This window comes from Macrotis lagotis, chromosome 5 (assembly GCF_037893015.1).
Source record: "Macrotis lagotis isolate mMagLag1 chromosome 5, bilby.v1.9.chrom.fasta, whole genome shotgun sequence".
Taxonomy (NCBI): Eukaryota; Metazoa; Chordata; class Mammalia; order Peramelemorphia; family Peramelidae; genus Macrotis; species Macrotis lagotis.
Genome location: NC_133662.1, coordinates 165,038,539 through 165,056,236, shown reverse-complemented (window position 1 = coordinate 165,056,236; position 17,698 = coordinate 165,038,539). Strand labels below are relative to the sequence as shown.

The 17,698-nt window shown below is 36.2% G+C and overlaps 1 protein-coding gene across 1 annotated transcript in view; it reads right to left on the bottom strand.

The window, feature by feature from the left end:
* The window catches only part of PLEKHG1 (pleckstrin homology and RhoGEF domain containing G1), a 270,972-nt gene extending 264,656 nt beyond the window's left edge, over positions 1-6,316 (bottom strand). The window contains exon 1 of the mRNA XM_074187815.1: positions 6,212-6,316. The gene's annotated coding sequence lies outside the window, so the exon portion shown is untranslated. The remainder of the gene's footprint in view (positions 1-6,211) is intronic.
* Between the last annotated feature and the right edge of the window lie 11,382 nt (positions 6,317-17,698).

The window sequence follows — 17,698 nt, the reverse complement described above, 5'->3', positions numbered from 1 at the left end:
GTGCAAACAAGCAGAGAATGATGGAATTTTCACTCTAGTTCTCAACCATGATTTTCCAATAGAAAACGACAAGGAAACACTAAAATGGATCTTAGCCCTTTATAGAACAAATGAGGGACAACTAGGTGGCATTTATTGACTGGAAAGCCATGAAAACTAGTTCAGAGGAACAGTCTGTTCTTGATCATCTGTGGACTGATAATCCAGGCTGATGTGGAGCTCATTTGAACCTTCTTGTCTTACATGCTACTCAGTTTTGACCCCTCCCCAACTAGGCAGATTTTACAGAGGTTTTCAATGATCTCTGTTTTAGTTAATTAGAGTGTGGATGATAAAGTATTCAGTTCTTAAGGGAAAAAAAGATTCACAGTCAAGTGGATAAGCAAAACTCCATAGCTCTGAATGGATGAATGATTTTCAGTTCAAGTTTTCATTCTTTAACAATGTGCCAACAAAACAATATTATGGTTGTCTACAATACACAATCATCTTTTATTTTTTCTCTGCACTTGTCCAGTAAATGTCTTGACTTTAAATTCCTGGGCCAAAGGAGAGAAATATAAAATAAACTAAGAAATCTTCATTGATGATATTAGTAAGTACCTTTATAAAGCATTTTAATATTTCAAAGCACATTTCAAATGTTATCTCATTTTACTCCTACAATAATCCTGTGAGGTGGATATTATTACTACATTTTACAAATGAAGAAACTGAGGCTAAGAGCACTTAAATGACTTATATGGGGCCATGGAATCTGAATCTGAGCAAGAATCAAATAAAACCAAGAATTTTTCTATACAATGGAGAAGTGAATTGTATATGAAGTTATATAGGTCCAACATGTAGAAATTAGCAGGTCTATTTCATTTACATTTTAGCTGCAAGAAAAATATTTGGAAAAGAACAATATCCTGGGAGTTTCCATTCTCTGATGTCTCTTCACATTTATTATTTATTAAAGAGTAAAGACTCTTTCTAATTTTGGCTAAAATTTTGGTTTTAATTTTGGCTCTGTCGCTATATAGTTGTGAAACCTTAGATCTCAGTCTCATCAGGGCTCATTTTCCATATACATATATATATATATATATATATATATATATATATATATATATATATATATATATTTATATGGTTAAAAAGAAAGATGGCACTGAACAAAAGAATCTCCAACATCCTTTCCTATCTCTAACTATCTTATACAAATAGGTTGAAAAGATCCTTTAAAATTAAAACAAATTTTAAAAAGAGGTCAAATATGTGTATGTGTATATGAAATTAAATATTTGCAAAATGCTTAGCATGATATCTGGCACATAGTAGTCCCTTAAGCAATGCTTGCTTGCTTCCTTCCTTCCTTGTAGATTTTTGCATATGAACATATGCATGTGTTTATAAATGTAAACTATATACGCATGTTTATAAACATACATGTATATGCAGCTATTTGTGTATGCCTATGAATACATATGTATATGGGTATAATATATATTGTGTCTATGTATATTTTGGGTATATATTTTTCAAAAATTTGTACAGCAGGGACTTCTAAAAATTTGTACCAATAAGTCTCAAGTTAGGTGAGTGTGTATGAATGGGGAGAATGAGAAAAAAAGATTCTTGTTTTCCCCCAATTAATGTAGTTGTTCTCCCTAGTGTAGTCACTTCCTTTCATCTGAAAAGGAAATTAGTCAAAAGATTTTTCTGTGACGTGAGGTTGCTACTTCACACTAACCTGCGATGGAGGGGGGGGCACTAAATGTTAGTTAAGTTCTTTGAATTACAATGTCAACCTATTACAGAAGTAGTAAAACTGAAGTGGTGAGGTAATTATCTATGTAATTCATTGTAGGGAGGAGGGTTGCTATTGAGGAAAAGTAGGATGTGAATTACCTTGATGACATACATTTATCACATTAAACAAGCCAGTGCTTAATAACTCTACTTTGCCTCTACTATAAAGTAAGAATTATACTTTGGGTCTCTATGTGGATGATCTGGGGAAGACAAAAGTATAATGATTATCTTTATTTAACAGTGAACTGTTGGAGAGGCGGGGAGAGCAGTGATGTGGGTGGGCTCAGGGTCACACTGGTAGTGTCTCAGTGTGGATTTGAACCCCGATCTTCCTGAGGTCCCAGAACTTTAAATGATTTGACTCAGGTCACAAAGGTGGTAGACAACTAGCTGGGATGGTGAATAGTGACACTGGAAAAAGGTCAAAAACCTAAGTTTGAAATTAGAAGGATTCTTAATGAAAATATTGTCTTTTACCTGAGACTAAAGCTAAATACCAGAAATAAATCATCTTCTTTTCTTGTCATGCTGAATTTAGTTGTGATTTTAAATCCTTTTAGACAACTAGGATTATGAATTATTACTTCAAAAAGAATTATAAAGACTTAGAAACAAAGATAACAGCAAAAATTCCAGTATTTACAATTTAAGCTACGTAGCTTGCTCTGGTCCTCCATTTCTTTATATGTAATTTAAGTCGGTTGGACTAGATTCAATTCAATAAACATTTATTAAACAACTACTACAAGAAAACAAGGAACTAAGTACTGGAGGTTTGTGTGTGTGTGTGTGTGTGTGTGTGTGTGTGATTTGAACTCAGATCTTCCTGAGGTCCAGGGACACAAAATGATTTGTCTCAGATCAAAAAGTCAGTGGACATTGGTTAGACTACAGGGCCTAGAATCAGGAAAACTCATCATCCTGAGTTCAAATGTGGACTCAGATAGTTACTAGTTATATGACCCTGGGCAAGTCACTTAACCCTATTTACCTTAGTTTCCTTACCTGTAGAATCATCTGGAGAAAGAAATGACAAACAACTCCAGTAATAGTGCCAAACTTCAAATAAGGTCACAGAGGATTGAACTGCACAGGACTGAAATGACTAAACAACAGCTTCTTGATTCCAAGTCTGAAGTGTGATCCATTGAACTACTTAGCTGCCCACTACCTTTGAGACCTGAGTCAAATCATTTAATGTCTCATGAACTCAGTTTCTCATCAGTAAAATAAAGGAGGCAATCTTTCCAGTTATTAGGAGCTATGATTATAATGAAAAAGTAATTTGAAGGACTCAAAATTATTGACTACTGGGCCAGAAGTTGTAGGGAGTGTGTAAAAAAAAAAAGTCAGGAAAGGCCTTATGTGGGAAATGAACTATGCTTTGGAGGAAGGTAGGGATGCTAGGAGAAGGGAAGAGATTATATTCTAGTTTTGGGAAACTATGGTGAGGAGGTGAAAAAAAAACATAATCAAAGAGCTTGGCTCTCTAGGAGGGTGTGGGAGGTCATATAATCAACTCCTTCATTTTATACTAGAAGAAAATGAGGCCCAGGATCTTTAAGCCCAAGCTGAGCAAGTTTTAGAGATAGTATCTGAAAGAAGGTCCTTTGCCAGAGTGTTTGCCCTTTTCACTAATTCTCAAAATCTAGAAACTCAACATGCTATTTCCTTAGTAAGAAAAAAAAAACCTTTCTCTACATCTCCCATTAGATAGTGAACTCTTCTGAGGGAGGGATCATCTTTTGCTTTTCTTTATAGTCTCAGGGCTTAGTACAATTTAAAAAATGTTATATTATTTTATTTTTTCCAATTATGTGCAAAGATAGTTTTCAACATTTATCTTTTTGTAAGCTTTTTAGTTCCACATTTTTCTACCACTCTCCCTTCTCTTCCCCCTAACCCAGTGAGTAATCTGATATGTTATATATGTACAGTCATGTTTAACATATTTCCATATTGGGTTGTGAAAGAAGAATCAGAACTAAAGAAGGGGAAATCCATGAGAAAAAGAGAAAAACATAAAACAAGTTTTAAAAAGTGAACATACTATGTTTTGATCTGTATTCAGATGCCATCGTTTTTTCTCTGATGTGTGTGGATTGTATTTTTCCATCACAAGTCTTTTAGGATTGTGCTTGAACACTGTACTGCTGAGAGGAGCTGAATTCATTATAGTGGATCATCACACAATATTGCTCTTAATGTGTACAATGTTCTCCTGGTTCTGTTCACTTTACTCAGCATCAGTTCATACTTTACAGGTTTTTCTAAAATCTGCCTGCTCATGCTTTCTTCTGGAACAATAGTATTCCATCACATTCATATCATAATTTGTTCACCCATTCCACAATTGATGGTAATCTCAATTTCCAATTCTTTAACATTACAAAAAGAGTTGCTATAAATATTATTGTACATTTTTTTTTTTGTGATCTCTTTGGGATACAGACCTAGTAGTGGTATTGCTGACTCAAAAGGCACACACAGTTTTATAGCCCTTGGACAAAATTCCAAATTGGAATGGTTGGATCTGTTCACAATTCCACCAACAATGCATTAGTGTATCAGTTTTCCCACATCCTAACATTGATCATTTTTTCTTTTTTTTCTTTTAGCCCATCTGATAGGTGTGAAGTGTTACCTCAGAATTGTTTTAATTTATATTTCTCTAAACAATAACAATTTATAGCATTTCTCACATGATTCTAAATTGTTTTAACTTCTTTATCTAAAAATTGCCTGTTCATATTCTTTGGTCATTTAAAAATTGGGGGATGAGATCAGTAGGCATTTAATAACCAGTTTTTGACTGACTGACATTAAAACTGACCTCTCTAAATCAACTTCCTTTTTTAGGGGACTCAGTCTTAGCTACTATAAGAATACACTCTTTAAAACTTCCAACTCATGGTAGTTTATGAGTCCTACCATTCTTCCCAAAATGTGGATTCTGGGGGCAGATAGGTGGCGAAGTGGATAGTTTACTGGCCCTGGAGTTAAGAGGAACTGAGTTTAAACCCGACCTCAAACATTTAACAATTACCTAGCTGTGTGACCTTGGACAAGTCACTTAACTGCATTGCCTTGCCCCCCCCAAAATAAGGATTCTACAAAGCAAACTTCAATTCACAACTAAAAAAAATTGGCCTCATGGCTCATAAATGACCAGATGCAAAATGCAGTATTTTTTTTTCCTGCACATAAATGAAAAATCATCATGACTAGACATAGCTTAGGAACTCATTTCTTAAGAGCACACAAAGACAGGGAAAGTTGACCCTGTCTCATAGAGATCAGTAGCTGCTTTGAAAGGGACTGGCTAAGCATTGTTTAAGGACCCCCCCCCCCCAACCACCCCTGCCCACTCAAATGTCAGAAAGTTGAACAAAGTTGAAGCGAACCAGGTGTGACGCTTCACCTCCTAGGAGAGGTGCTTGATGCTTTCCCATTTTCCAAACACACATCATTCTTTTGAACAAGATTATCACCGTTAAATCTCATGCAACCAAGAACCTTTGTTTTTAATGGCAAATCTTAGTGTCTTCTAAGTTGGAGCTGGGGCGCCTTAGCTCTTCCCCCCAGGAGAGACTAGAAAGAGACTGTGCAATCTTCTGCACGAGCACCGGGAGCCTTGCAGTGAGCAGGCAGATGCCAGGGGCGGTGGGAAGAAAGTCTGAGGCCAGGTTCAGAGTTTTGCTGATGGGGGCGGGTGGGGGGTGGGGAGCCGGAGGAGAGAAGGGGGGGGCTTGGTGGTAGTTCCTGCAGGCGCTGTAGTAGTATGCCGAGATCCAAATAGATAATGTTTCTGCTGGGAGGTTGCAAAAACTCGCAAGGACTGAAAGTAAAGCCCTCGGGCAGCCGAGAGTGCAGGCATCTAATAACCTCCAGGTGGCCCCGGGCTGAGCAAGGGGGTGGGGATGGCAGGGCTAGGGTCAAGGTGGTTCTCTTTAACCCTGTCCGGTGCTACTGGGAGTGGCGTTCCCGAGCATGAAGGCTCCCCCGTCCCCATCCGCCACCGCCCCTCTGGAATAATGGTATTTACACAGAACCTGGCAAGCGCTATCTCCTTTGCTCCTTGACACTTGTTATCTTGCTGGAGATCTCCTCGGGTTCAGTGACCCCCCCCCACCCCACCCCATAAATCTTCTGTCCACGCCAACAGGAGACATCGCCCCCTGCCCCTCACAGCCAGCCCACGATGGGTGGGGGGGGGGCGGCAGAGGAAAGTCCCAATCCCAGCCTCAACTTTTAAATGTGCAGAGAGGAGCCTTAAGCCAGGTGCTGGCATTCCCATCCGCATCCCTGCTCATCCCCCGGCCGGAGGGGACAGAAGCGAGGAGTGGGGAGAGCGCGGCGCCCCCTTCCAGTCCCCGGCGGCCAAACAAAGCCCCCGAGCGTGCCTACTCACCGGAGCCGGGCAGCCTGGGCTGGGGACTGGGGCTCTGCAGCCATCCAAGGCCCTTCGCCGCCGAGGCTCTCGCAGGTATCCCGGGGCCGCGAGCGGGCGAGGGCAGGGCGCTGGTCCCCCGGACCAGGCAGGGCAGCCTGGAGGTGGCCGGTCCCCACGGAGCTCCGCCAGCCGCCCCGACTCTGCGGAGGGCAGCAGGCAGGCAGCCGCAGCCGCAGCAGCTCGGACGCCAAACTTCCTCTTCCTCTGGCTACTGCCTCCGCTCCTCAGCCCCGTCCGCCACCCCTCCGCACCAGCCCCCTCCCCCCATCCCCTCCTCCTCCTCCTCACCCTTCCTCCCGCTCCTCCAGCCCCAGCTCTAGCGCCGCCGCCGCTGCCCCAGCCCAGCCCGCCCCTCCCCTAGGGAAGCAGAGAGCCCCGGCTCGGGGCAAGGCTCAGCCTCCAGCCACATCAGGCTGCGGGGCTGCTGGCCCTTGTCTCTCCCTCCCTCCCCCCAGCCCCGACACTTTCGCCCCCAGGGACATAAAAGGTGGAAGAGCGGGTGGGGATTCCGGGAGGTTGGGATGAGACATAGATGAAGCACTTGGACTTGTCTCTGGAACAGAGCCAAAGAGAGCAGTCCAATTACAGCCCCCGGGGAGGAGAAAAGGGAAAAAACAAAAATGCCCCAGCTTCTGTCCTCTCACTCACAGCGCTTCTTTCCATTTGCAGAGACCTTAGCATTGTCTTTTTTTTTAGTTTTGTTGATTCAGCCTATCTATCGAATTTCTTTAAAATAGATATTCTTTTTTATTGAGTCAATTTGGAGGTTTTAGAGAAGATCAATTTCTAATATTTGAAAAGAGGGAAAATGCCACCCACTTTTTTTCTGGTACATCCACCAAATAAAAAGTTGGCTGTTTCCACTTATTTTAAAGAAATACATCTATTTAAGAAATTGCATCTTTGTTTGGGGGGAAAGGGGGGGGGCAAACCTTTATGATGGACCAGACAGATTTTTTATTTTTAGGTTTTTGCAAGGCAAACGGGGTTAAGTGGCTTGCCCAAGGCGACACAGTTAGGTGATTATTAAGTGTCTGAGACCGATTTTGAACCCAGGTACTCCTGACTCCAGAGCTGGTGCTTTATCCATTGCGCCACCTAGCCGCCCCTACCAGACAGATTTTTTTAAGGTTATTTATTTATTTTTAGTAAAGTTAAGTCAATAAAAAGAGTTTTTTAAAAGATTATCTTTGGGGCGGCTAGATGGCACAGTGGATAGAGCACCGGCCCTGGAGTCAGGAGTACCTGAGTTCAAATTCGGCCTCAGGTACTTAATAATCACCTGCTTTGTGGCCTTGGGCAAGCCACTTAACCCCATTGACTTGCAAAAACCTTTAAAAAAGTAAGTAAATAAATAAATAAAAGATTATCTTTGAAGTTTCACTCTGATTCATGTCTAATTATCAGTTTTCAGTCTTCTCTCCTTTGGGTCTTCACCTCTCTAATCTCATAGTCCTCACTCTAAGAAAGTCCTAATTATCATTATTTATGAAAAATTATGTCAAAATTTGGTTCCCTGTAGAAGTTCATTAGTATTGTACATCAATTTCATGGCAGCGTGCTTGCCCAGGTTCTGGTAGTGGATGATGTTCTTGAGATTTCTCAGTCGTCAATGGAGTGAAACAAGGATGTGTCCTTGCTCCCATACTTTTAAGCACGATGTTTTCAGCTATGTTATCAAATACCTTCACTGATGATGAACACAGCATCAAGGCCAGCTACTGCACTGATGGCAAATTCTTCAACTTGAAAAGGCTACAAGCCAAGACCAAAGTAGAGGGAGTTTTGGTGCATGATCTTCTGTTTGCAGATGATTGTGCTATCAGTGCAGCCTCTGAAGCTGAAAAGCAACAAAGTACAGATCTATCTTTGCTGCTTGTACTAATTTTGATCTAACAGTTAACATCAAGAAACACAGGTGCTCTATCAGCCAGCACCACACCATCCACACACACACACACACACATATATATATATATATATATATATATATATATATATATATATATATATATATATATGTGGAACCATCAATTATAGCAAATGGAAAAGTTTTGAGTACTGTGGGATAAGCTCACTTACTTCGGCAGTGTCCTTTCCAAGGAGGTATATGCATTGACACACATTAGATTGACTACCAAACTGAAGGTCTACAGGGCCATTGTACTGACTTCATCACTATATGTCTGTGAAACCTGGACAGTCTACCAGAACTGTCAGGAAACTGAATTGCTTCCATTTAAATTATCTTAGGAAGATTCTGAAGATCACCTGGCAGAAGATACCAGACAATGAGGTTCTTTCCCGAGCTAAATTGCCTAGCATTTCAAAATTACTATAGAGTGTGCAATTACGATGGGTTGGACACTTTGTTAGAATGCCAGGCATACATTTGCCAAAATAACTATTTTATGGAGAATTCACTCAGGGCAGACAAACACACACACACACACACACACACACACACACACACACACACACGGGGTCAGAGATACCCTGAAAATCTCAATGAAGAACTTTAGAATTGATTGTCAGCATGGGAGACACTGGCACAAGACCTCTCAGCATGGCATGCCCCATGAGGAAGGCAGAATGGAAACAGTTCAAAGGAAACATGACATCCATAAGTTTAGAGTCCTCCACCTCCGGTGCTCATATGGACTATTTGTGCCCAAATGTGGAGAGCATTCCGAGCTCATATTAGTCTGATCAGCCAAAGTCAGACACGCTCTAATTTGTCGCATAGTGTTGTCATTTTCATCTTCAATATTGAAGGACAAGAACCAGCCAACCAAATCTTAAATCTGCCACCAACAGATGTTGTTGTTCAGTTGTGGCTGACTCTTTGTGATCCAGTGGACCATAGCACACCAAAATTATCCATGGAGTTTTCTTGGTGACTATACTAGAGTGATTTGTTATTTTCTTCTTCAGTGGATTAAGGCCAGCAGAAGTTAAGTGACTTTCTGAGGTTCACACAACTAATGAAGTGTCTGAGGCAGAATTTGTACTCAGGTCTCCCTGTCTCTTGGCCCAGTGTTCTATCTACTGAATTATCTAGTTGTCTTTACACTGCTACATAGTTGATAATTAATCAAATAAAAGACCATTCTTTTCCCATAACTTTCATTAGGATCATTATTATCTGCTTCTGTTCCAGATGTGCTCATTTATGTTATTTCTGATTTTTTCTCCTCCTTTGTGTTTCTTTGTGTTTACTACTGTGATAAAAGCAAGTCAAGAATGGAAACAAAAATAAGGCTTTTTGTAACATTTAGTTCACTTAAATGAACTAAATTTTAGTTTTTTTCTCCTTTTACTATGGAAAATTGTGATTTCTTTTTAATTTATTCAATAAGTATTTATTAAGCATTGTCTGAGGACCTGGGAATACAAAAAAAGACCAAAAAAAAAAAACCTCAATCCTAAATCAAGCAAAACAAAAGTAAAACTAAAAAACTAAAAAAAAAAAAAAAAAACCACAAAACAAAACAAACAAACAAGCCCCAAACCCAAACCAAAATAGTTCCAGTTTTTAAAAGGATAGTTTACTGCAGAGATCTAAGATTTGTGTCTACAAGTTAGTGCAATGCAAGATAGTTAGAGGAGGAAGAGCGCCTTAATGGGTAGAAATCAGTAAAAGTTTCCTATATGAGGTGATGAGGATGAAATTGGAAAACTAAAACACTAAAAAAAAAAATCCAATGTTGATTGCATAACATTCTTACATCACATAGTCTAATCCAGTTTTCAGAGTATGGTCTGGGGAGACCTAGGAATCCTCAAGATGCTATCAGGGGCTCCAGTTCCAACTATTTTCATAATATTACTAATATGCTTTAATTCCTAATTCAGCAAATATTGATAGATATAAGTTACACAAAAATTTTCTTGGGGGAGTCCTCAATAATTTTTAAGTATATAAAGGGATCCTGAAGCCAAAAAGTTTGAGAACTGTTCTCTCTCTCTCTCTCTCTCTCTCTCTCTCTCTCTCTCTCTCTCTCTCTCTCTCTCTCTCTCTTAAAATACAACACACTGTTACAATTTATTTACAAAATAAAGTATATACACATGTTTCTTGAATATTGAAATCAAAGTCAGAAGATATAGATTTTATAAATGCACACACACATATATACAAACTACCATATCACACTACACAGATATGGGTATCTCAAAAATATTGGTTTGATTTTAAGTTTAAATAGCTTAATATAATTAATATGAGTTTTTAACAGCTTAAAACTATACTAAGATTGAGATATTTAATTGCTTAGAAAAGTTTCTGGCACATAGTAGGCACTAAATAATTATTCCCTCTCTCTTTAATATATATTTGTCTGTGTATGTATATACATACATATATACATACATATATAAAGATATGTGTGCAGTTTTAAATAATTTATGTGTATATACACACATGCACAGACACACACATATATATTTATACATATATTTATGTGATAAGAGTAGAGATGCACTTGAGATTTCATAGGTATAAGGAATTTATGGATGAGAAAAATTCACTCAACCAATGCAGTTTTTCTCTGCAACTTACAATTTTAGAGTTATCTGTAGCAGTGACAAATTAAGTTTCCCGGGGTCACATAGCCAGTATATATATCAGAATTATGACTTTTTAAAATACAGGTTTTTCTCGCCTCTAGATGATCATTCTAACCACATCTAGCAGGGATGACAGACTGCTTTTATAGGATTTACCAAGTGAAAAGAATGAGTCATTTGATATATACAAACACGTACACCTGTATTTCTTAAGCAGTTCCTGGCTGTTATAAATATACATACATATGTGTATATATTTATTTCCTTATCTAACTGAGAATGAACTGGATTTATTTCTTCTAGAAGTGGGGAAAATCTTTTCCCACAAACTCTAATAAATAAAAAAATTGTTATGTGTACAAATACATATGATTTTATATATGTGCATGGAAATTTATTTATACAATAAAACAGTTTATATGAGCCTACACACATATATTGCACACACTCATAAAATATATCTATATATATAAAATCACATTCATATACTTTTAGAAAAAATTCAGTCCATTATCAGGATTGAAATCAGTGTTATTGTATCTTATATTAATTTCTTGTTTGGGAAAGAAATGTGAGCAAAGAAAATCATGACACTGATTTAGGGAGAGAGAATAACTACTTCTGTTTGTTTTGGAGGGAAGGAATGACTTCAAATTCTCTCACCAACCCATCATTTGAGGAAGCAGTCATTCCGATCATTATGATTTCTTTAAATCTGGACCACTATATTCTCCACTTCCAGTCCTGAAGCAAGTACCTCCCCAGCTCCTCTTCCTCCTTGTTTTCAACTTTCTTTCATTTCACTATAATGTAAGCTCCTTGAGGGCAGTGACTGCCTTTATTTTTACTTGTATTTGGATTCCATTTCCTTCCTGTCTATCATTCAGTCTGTCTGTTCACCTGTCTATATGTCTGTCTGTATGTCTATCTATCTATATGTCTATCCATCCATCCATCTATCCATCCATCCTTCCATCCATGCATCCTTCCATCCTTCCATTTAGCTATCTAGCTATCTTAAACTTATTGTGGAAATAGCCTATATAATCATGTTGTTTTCCCCTAATTTACAGTAATTTAAGACTAAGAAGAAGAAATTAAGTAACTGTTACAACCCCAGTGATTAAAATGACACAAGGAAGTGTTATTCACGGTTATTTCTTAAACATTCTATGTGCCTGAGAATTTGAGGGATCCCTTTGCTCAGAAAAATTACATCACTGGACTGCAACAGAGACTGAAATTCCCATCCTTAGACAAAATCCTGTAGGTTTAAACATTGTTTCCAGATAACCCTATTAAAATGTAAATTTGTGAAAAGGGAAGGATTCTTTTCTCACATTTGATGGTAAACACTTTTTTATGTATACTTTTAGTCTTTTCATCTTGGTCATTTAACCCTTCTACTAGCCCAGATTAATCTTTTCTTTCTGACAAAGGAGAAACAATTAAGCAAAATTCTCTGAAAAAATGTTCATATCTGACAATTTATACAAAATCCTGAACAAGGCGTTACTGCTCCTTGCTATAAATATTTCGGTCTAAATTGGCTTCTGCTTTGGTATCTTCAAGAGTTCTACTGGAAACCTCAATAGATTTCTGGTTCAAAAGGGTAGTTTAGTCACTTGCTCTGCTAATTCTAACTTAATATCTAGAATCATTGAATTATTTCACAATTTTTACCAAGAGAGTATCAATGTGACTGTCTTCTCCCAGCCTCAGCAGCACTAAATCTTCCCATCTGTTGTGATCTTTAATTCTGGAAATCATTTTGGACCCATATATTACTAAATAGTGCATACTTTTTGACCTGACTAGATCATTTCTAGAACTACACCCAAAGAAATTTAAAAAATAAGAAAATGCCTTATATTTACAAAAATATAGTAATCCTTTTTTAATTGCAAAAACTGGAGACTAAAGAGATGACTTAGTTGTGAAATGTCTAAATGAGATGTGGTATAAAAATGCAATGGAATGATATTGTACTCTGAGTAATGGGGGAACAGATTTCAAAGGAACATGGAAAGACACACACACACACACACACACACACACATATATGATTAATTATGCTTGTTGTTTTCTTAATGTTAATTTATACCTGTTATAATACTAATTTCTCACAGAGAATTATTTGTTGCACATTTCTATAGTATCCTTATAGTATTTTAGTAAATTTATTTTCATTGATGTTGACTACTAAGATTGGTTTACTGTTTCTTTTTCTTTATTTGGTCTCAGTTTTGTATGTTAGTTCAATAATTATCTCAAAAGAAATCTGGAGTAGTATTTGATAGATTTATCTTATTAAGATTTGTCACCCTTTTATGGTTTCTGTTTATTCATTTTTTAATTTTTAAGATCTCTTATTTTGTTAATTTAGTTATTTTATATTTTTATCAATATTCATCAATTTCTTTTGAATGCTCAGTTTTTCTGGTATATAATTAATGGCTTTTCGTAATACTTTATGTTTCCTCTTCATTTACTATGACTTTTTCTTGCTCATTAAAATATTTTTTACTAACTTTTTTACTTTACTAACTTTACTAACTTTTTCTTGATCAAGCTGCGTAGTGACTTTTCAAATTTATCATTTTTAAAAAAAGTTCTTTGTTTTATTTTTCATTTCATAGTCATTACTCTGAAGTTTTTCTGTTTCCTCACTCAGTTTTTAAGATTTCTCCTTTTTGTAACTTGTTTTGAATTTGCTAATTTAAAAATATTTCCTAATTTTATTCTAGTCTTGTTGATCTTACTTTTTCTATGTTGTTAAATTAAATTTTCATACATATGACTACCTTTGAGAATTGCATTAGCTAAGGCCCATTATGTAATAGGAAGTTTCATTGTTGTTATTATTTTGTTTAAAATCACTATTTCTTGTTAATATGATTTGACCCATTCATCCATTATGTCATTACTTAGTTTTTATTTATGTACATATCTTTTGATCATTTCCTTTATTTATTGCTATTTTCAATTGTGTTATGGCATTTAAAGATTTGCCTGTTTGGCTGATTTTTTATATTTTATATTCTAGCACATGCTTTTGTGGGGGGGTGGTCAATACTACTGGACACTGAGAAATATGTTTATGCCTTAATATTCCTATTCAGAAGTAACTTAGTCAAATGTAATTGTTTACAACTAATTAAATTGTATGTTTCCCTTCTTGCTTATCTTTTCTTTGGATTTGTTAGCATCTAAGAAAAGAATGCTCTCTGTGTTTCTAGTGTCTTGCTAAAAATATATTTCTATTGTGTAGTTATCAATATATTTTTATAATTAGTCTAGCATTTCTTTTAAGAATTTAATTGTTATGCTATTGATAATATATTTTCAATATTATTATAAATATTTCATTGTCTATAGTGCTTTAATGTATATATTGTTATATGCCTTACTCTTCTTTACAAATTTTTATTTCATAATCTGAAGTCATTGCATTCTTTTCTTTAAATACTTCTTTAAAGTAATTAGATTTTGTCAAATTCTCTTTTTTAAGTTCTGTTATGTATCTATGTTTGAAAATAAGTTAATTTTATGCAGAAAACTTTGAGATTTTATTTTCTTATCTATTATCTATTTCCCCCTATTTTTGTTGGAGAATTATTTCTCGATTTGTTTGAGAGTTATACTTATTTTGCCTTTTCGGTTATACTTATTTTGCCTCTTCTTCCATTAATATTTATTTACATACATACTTCCATATACACTCACTTTCTAAAGAATTGAAGGAAAGTGAACACTTATTTATAATTCCTATACAAGCTGTGAGTATGGTCACTTCTAGTTTCTTATTCTTTAGAATGTGCCTTCATTTCTTTGGGGCCTGTTTCTTAAAACTAGAATAAGACAGTTTGAATAGGGGATTTCCAGGATCACTCCAAATATGAATCCTAGAGATCCAAGTAAAAGAGAAGGTAGGGGTCAATAAATATATAAATGGAAAGAATCAAAACTATATCTTTCAGGCACAGAGTAGAGGAGCAGAAAATGTTTTGGAGAAAATAATGATGAATTTCCATGGTTAAGCTCACCAAAATTTCATGTGTAAAATTTCTTATGGTTACATGGTAATTGGGACTCAGTTGCTCATCATGTTTCAGCTTGTCAAAATAGTGATAAAGTCAAGATCCAAGATGCTTTATTTATTGGTCCAGCAATAAAATCATATGGTGAGTATGTCTTACTTGTCTTTTGAATATTTGCTCTTGTCAGAAGCGTATTATTGCCACCATTCACAAGGGCATCCTAACTTCCTAGATTAGAACTGGAAGGGACCTTGAAAGTTATCAAGTTCATCCCACTCAAATTACAGAAACAGTAGTTGAGGGCCAGAGAAATTAAGTTGCTTGCCCAAGATCATACAGAGATCGTGATTCCCCTCTTTCAGGGCATCATCATTTTTAAAAAACAGCTCTTTGTAAATAGTGTCTTAAGTTTTTAAGTTGTTTTCTTTGTGTGTATTTGACAAAGTATTTTAGTATTTTTTAAGTCACATAATTATTCTTCTTTATGTCATTTATGCTTACTTGAATGCTACTGGGAATGAAGTGAAGACATATCTTATAGAGAAGCTGCTTTAAAATGTTGAGATTTTCTAAACTAGATTTGTTTTGCCATGGTAAATTGATTACATGGTTCAAGTTACATAAAACTGAGATTATAGGAGGAAGTGAAACATATTTGAGTGACTTCTGATAAGCATTGTTTTGGTTATTAGGGGTTACAAACATCTTTTTACATAGTTATTATAAGTTCATATTTCCTTCTTCATAAATTGTTTATATCCTTTGTTCCATTGTTTCTTATACTGAATTCTAGATGTCACATTGTTATCTGCTATATTTACTGCAAATATTTTCTCCTAATCTGTTATTTCAAATAACTTAGTGATATTTCTTTTTTGCCATTCAAAATCCTGTAGAAAGAAGAAAACTGAATTGAATAGCTCTAAACATAGATCAAATGTACAATAATTATCCTTTCATTAATTAAAAAACCCTCATATTTGTGTCTATAAATTGGCAGTGATGGCTTTTTGTCCCAAACACTATATTATCTTAGAAATCATTGTCTGAGTCCTTCACTAGAGCCTCTATAACAGCTCCTTAATTAGAAGAGGCTGGCAAACGTGGCAGCTTGGAGGGCTCAGTAGAATGCTGTTCCTTGTTTCCTTCTAGTCTATAATTATGCCAGTCTTTGCCATCCAGAAAGAACAATGCTTCATTCCAGCCTGACACTCCCAAGGTAGAAGTTGCATCTGAGTTTGGCTTTGTAGTTTCTATCTGGATTCAGTATACTAATACCCAGGTTCTGCCATTGGCTGCAGAATAACATTTTAAAAAGATGATACTCAGAGGAAAGTGGCTAGAATTTTTGATGGTTTATTTTTTACATAAAGTCTGACTTATTAAAATAACAAAACAAAGCTATATGGCATTTGACATTTGTAAACATAATAAAAATCTTAAGCAAATGGAATTCTTTTTTTTTTTAAGTTTTTGCAAGGCAGTGGGGTTAAGTGTCTTGCCCAAGGCCACACAGCTAGGTAATTATTAAATGTCTGAGGCCAGAGTTGAACTCAGGTACTCCTGACTCCAGGGCCGGTGCTCTATCCACTGCACCACCTAGCTGCCCCAGCAAATGGAATTCTTGAGCAAGCAGTATTTTTTTCCCTAAAGGTAGGATTCTCTCTATATAAATGGCAGTTAGGCAATGCCACTGGGAAGACCAAAAGATCCCAAACTCAGAGATTAACAAAACTCAGGAAGGTATGGTGACTTCTCTTTTTACTACTTCAAAAGTCCTCAAATGGTGACTGGTTGGTGATTTCATCAAGGAATGGTAAAAGTCAAGGTTGATTGAATATAGAAATACAGAAGATAGGGGAAGCTAAGATGAAGCAAGGAAGATTAATTAATTAATGATGCATCTCAATGAAGTCTTCTGAAACCTAGATTTGGAATCAAAGCACTTAAATTCCTAATAATTTAAGCTTAAATTCTGTCTATGCCCCTTATCAAATTAATTTAAGGTATGTTATTTAAATCCTTTGAGTTTCTGTTTTCTCACTTGTAAAATGTAAATGTTGGACTACATTATTAAATGACTTCTGAAGTTTGTTTCACCTCTAAATCTGTGATCCTAATGTCCCATCTCCCAGCCAAGACTCTAAAGTTATTTTTAAAGAACTATTGATTGAAATTATATAAAGAGATAAGACATTTAAATCAGGAAGGAAAGGAAAGGAAACGGTATGTCTGTCACTTCTCAAAGGCTTTTTTCTTTCTCCCCAGAGGTTCAGAAGAAAATTTGGAATGACATGTGTCCTTTTTTGTCTAGGTTGGAATTTAGAATTTCACTCTTCTCCAAAACTTTTACACCAATTCTGCTCTGCATGCTCTCACATGCTAAGTCACTATTCTCTTCACCAATGAGAAGAATCTTTTGCAAGTTCTGTAAAACTTGAAACCTTGGTTACATTTACATTTTTACATTTCAAAACTTTGGCTGACATATTTTGATATTGTAACAGAAGTATTAGATAAATAATATCTATGTAAAATGAAAATTCATCATGTTTGTTGACTTCTTCATGCCATATTTTACATTATGACTATTTATATACATATCTTACATCTTATTTCCCCCTTGACTGTATGTTTCTTGAAGGTTATATATATATATATGTATATATACATATACACATATATATGTATGTATATACACACAAATATATATATAATATATGTATATATAGTCAGAAACAGCAAGGTAGACTACCAACTGTAGTGCTGATGCAACTGAGGAAACTCATTCTGACTTTTGTGCCAAATTGTCCATACTGTACTCTTGTTTCAGGAA